The sequence below is a fragment of the Nelumbo lutea genome, chromosome 8 (assembly GCF_056320005.1).
Source record: "Nelumbo lutea isolate HS-2025 chromosome 8, American lotus-T2T, whole genome shotgun sequence".
In the NCBI taxonomy this organism is placed as follows: Eukaryota; Viridiplantae; Streptophyta; class Magnoliopsida; order Proteales; family Nelumbonaceae; genus Nelumbo; species Nelumbo lutea.
Window position 1 is genome coordinate 29,200,310 of NC_142691.1, and position 4,010 is coordinate 29,204,319.

Below are 4,010 nucleotides of genomic sequence, written 5' to 3' on the forward strand. Positions count from 1 at the left end.
TCATAATCGTAAGTATATTAATGTTTAAAAGAAAATATAAAACACATTCTTTAATTGTCATTATTATTTTTTGTCTTATGTGATGGTATTGTTCTAAATATATCAATCTTTAATAGTAATTATAAAATATGATTATAAAAGATGTAATTATCATTATTACTTTTTGTCCTTATATGATGGTATTATTATAAATATCTCGATCTTCAATATCAATTATAAAAACAAGACTAAGCATTTCACACGTTTCATACCCTTCGTATGTGGGATGCCATTTATTTATATCTTATTATTACCTTGCATAATGGTATTATCATAAATATATTGATCTTTAAGAGGTTAATTGTTAATATTACTTTTTGTCCTTATATGATTGTATTATTGTATATATTTCAATCTTCAATATCAATTATAAAGAGAGGGCTAAGCCCTTCATACGTTTCGTTCCCTTTATATGTGAGATATCATTTGTTGATTTCTCATTTATCTATATACACCAATTTTATTATTAGGAAACATATAGATGCCACATACCAAGAAAATTCTTTATAATGAGTCTTTTATTTGAATTATGAAAATAGATTAAAAATATTGATAAAAATCTTATATTTTTAATGTTAAATTCTTTTATAAGTAGTCACGTTGGATGTTAAAGTTGCTCACATTTTTTAGAATGAATAGATATATGCTCAAAAAAAAAAACATGTATTTAAAAGTTGAGGCATTTACTTTTTTTATATTCATTTTTGAAAATGTAGGAAGTTACATATTAAAAGAAGAAAATCTCTAGTCTAAGTTACTATACACAAATAAAAGTTTTATAATGATTTTTTTTATTTGAATAAGGAAATTGAGAGGATGTTTGGTATTGTAGTTGAATAAAAGTTTTTATATGCTATTAAACGTCATTAAGCACCACAAAAATTGAATAATAAATAAATGGATATGTATTGGAAAAATATTAAAAATGGTGTTTTCATCAACAATTGGCCCTATAAACTGAGACAAACATTCATCTAATAAATGACATTTTGAAATAAATGCCTATGTGGTGATAAGCTAGCACCATTTTATGAATAAACGGCTATAAAACCAAACACCATCTAAATTAATAATATTAAAATAAATTCCACGAGATTTGAAGTGAGATTTTTTATACAAAGTCACATATTTGAAAATTAGCACTTTTTTTTTTTACTTCATGGGTGTTTTATTTGAATTACAAAATTATATTATAATATAATTGATATAATACACATGCTTTTTGAATTGATATTATTTAGAAGTAGTGATATGTTTATAAATTAACACGTTCTATGAAAAGGGTTAAGTACTTTCCTTTTGTTAGGATAGACATGTGTTTGGGGTTAAAGGCTTTTATTTGAGTTAAATCATCCACTTCTTGGTACTCTTTTTTGAAAAATAGAAAACTATGTATTTGAAGGAAAAACTTTATAATGTAAATTATTTCACATTATTTAATTTTTATCATAATCATTTCTTTAAATTAGAAAAGTTACTATGTGATTCAAATTTTTTAAATCGACATTCGTTTATAGGTAGCAAATGTGTAAAAGTTAACACTTCTTATAAAAGTGAATTTAACTATTCCTACCTTCTTATCGTGGGTAAAAACATATTAGACGAAAAGAACTTTTAGTTAAGAGTTCATTCACTTCTCAAAATTTTTTGAAAATATAAGATACCATAAGTTAGAAGGGAAAGCTCTTATTATAAGTTATCTTGCATCATATAATTTTTTTTTTGTAATATCTTGCATCATATAATGAGTGTTTTATTTGAATTAAAAAATTAAATTAAAAATGATTAACATAAATTCTACACCTTTTGAAGTAAGACATTTTGTTTACGTAATATGTTTACAATTTAGCATTTTTTAAGAAATCATAATTAACTATTCATACCTTTTCGAAATCTCCAATTTCTTAACCTATTTAGGAATGAATTCCTATATGGTCCATTACCTACATTGTTTAACCGGGTCCAATACTCCAAATATGACTTGGGGATGAAGACTATTCTCCCTAAGTGTTACATACTCGCCGAGAATAATATGACAAAGAATCATAGCAATTATGCCATGGCGTTGTTAGCTAGTAAAACTAATTCTAATAGAATCGATTGTAATGAAGCCAAAGCTCTTTCACCCTCGAAAAAAACCAACAAACACGACAATAGCAAAAAATAGCTTAAGGGCTAGATCTTTGGATTCCTTGTCGGGTTGACTGCTGGAATGGTATCGGGATTGATTGTGTCGGTATTGTTTAAATTACTACTCATTTGCATAAAAGGCAGGTTGAAGGACTCGGGCCTTGTTATCTTTAGTTCGCTGATCAAGAAGGCCGAAGATTTAGCATTCTTAAAAAAAGAAGACGATCTTGCATCTCTAAAGATCATTGGGCGAGGAGGATGCAGAGAGGTTTACAAGGCTTAATTGACTGAAAGTAAAAGAAAGATTATAGCAATCAAGAAGATAGTACAACCCAAATTCATTCGGAAATCCAAACTATGGGTCAGATTCGGCATTGAAACTTGCTCCCTCTACTAGCCCATGTGTCATGGCCAGATTGCCACTACTTGATGTATGAATACATGAAGAACGGGAGCTTACAGGACGTCTTGAATAAGGTATCAGAAGGGAAGAGAGAATTGGATTGGCTGGCGCGACACAAGATTGCGTTGGGAGTGGTCACCGGCCTTAAGTATCTCCATATGCACCACAGCCTTCGTATTATTCACATAGATCTCAAGCCTGAAAACATACTTCTTGACAATGATATGAAGGTGTGCATTGCTGATTTTGGGATAGCAAAGGCGGTCCCAGAGATGAACACCCATGTCACAACCTCCAATGTGTCTGGGACTGTTGGATATATTGCACCCGAGTACTATCAAACTCTCAAATTTACAAACAAGTGCGACATTTACAGCTTTGACATTATTCTAGCAGTGTTTGTTCTAGGCAAGCTGCCTTCGGGTAACTTCTTTTAGACCACAAAGGAAATAAGCCTGGTCAAATGGCTCAAAAACCAAATAATTTCGGAGAATGGGTATGAGAATCAGATCCGTTGGTTCTCAAGATTGCCTACTTCTGCATTATGGATGATCCAAATGAGAGACCTAGCAGTAAGGAAGTAAGGACCATACTGTCTCAGATCAAGCATTAAGAATAGATTACAAAAGTGGTTGGTACAATGAAAGTTGCAGGTGGAGTAAAGTTGAGGGTTGTAGTTGCTACCATGTCAGTAGTAGCAACTGCAACTATGGCAGGATCTAAACGGGAATTAAATGATGCTAGCAAGTAGCCTTAACAGCGTCATTGATGAAAGGGTAAAAATGTAACTATACACTTTTTTCGTCTTGGTCATTGATGAAAGGGAGCTATTTGTCGATTTTTCAAAAAATAGAAGAGAGATTTTTGATAAAGTGAAACAATAGGGAAGGTTTTTATGATTGTCAAAAACTTCAAGGGAGGTTTTTGTATTTTACCCTAATTTTAATGTTACAACAAAAAAGAAGTTAAAGGTTTATTTCTTATTCCTATTCTCCAATGTTCATAAGCTTTTACTAATTTAGAATAAAATGAGATGGAGACAAAAAAAATTGAAGACTTGCCTTATTAAATTAAGAATGAGAAGGATTGAGAATATCTTTTGTTTTGGATGGAGAAATGATAAGTTAATGTTGAAGATAAGACAACTTTGTCTTTAAAGGGTGTACCAAAGAAGAAGGTTTAAACAAAAGTATCTTTTGTCCTAAGAATAGGAATTTGCCTTGTTTATGTAAAAAGCAAAGATGATTAGACTTAGACTATGTTTGGCGAATAAGAGGTTTGGAAAAGAAGTACTTGTTGCAAAAGTATTTTTTCGAAGTGCTTCTTTTAACGGGGCACAAAAGTTGTTTTGTGACTCACTTTCCAACCACTTATCATGTTTTTAAGTACTTATTAGGGTGGGGATGTTTGGTGACCTACCTTCCCCACAAGTGATTAT

General features: G+C 30.6%; 1 pseudogene; it reads left to right on the plus strand.

Annotated features, from left to right (window-relative positions):
* Positions 1-1,924: 1,924 nt before the first annotated feature.
* LOC148843629 (leucine-rich repeat receptor-like serine/threonine/tyrosine-protein kinase SOBIR1 pseudogene) lies at positions 1,925-3,185 on the plus strand (annotated as a pseudogene).
* The last annotated feature ends 825 nt before the right edge of the window (positions 3,186-4,010 follow it).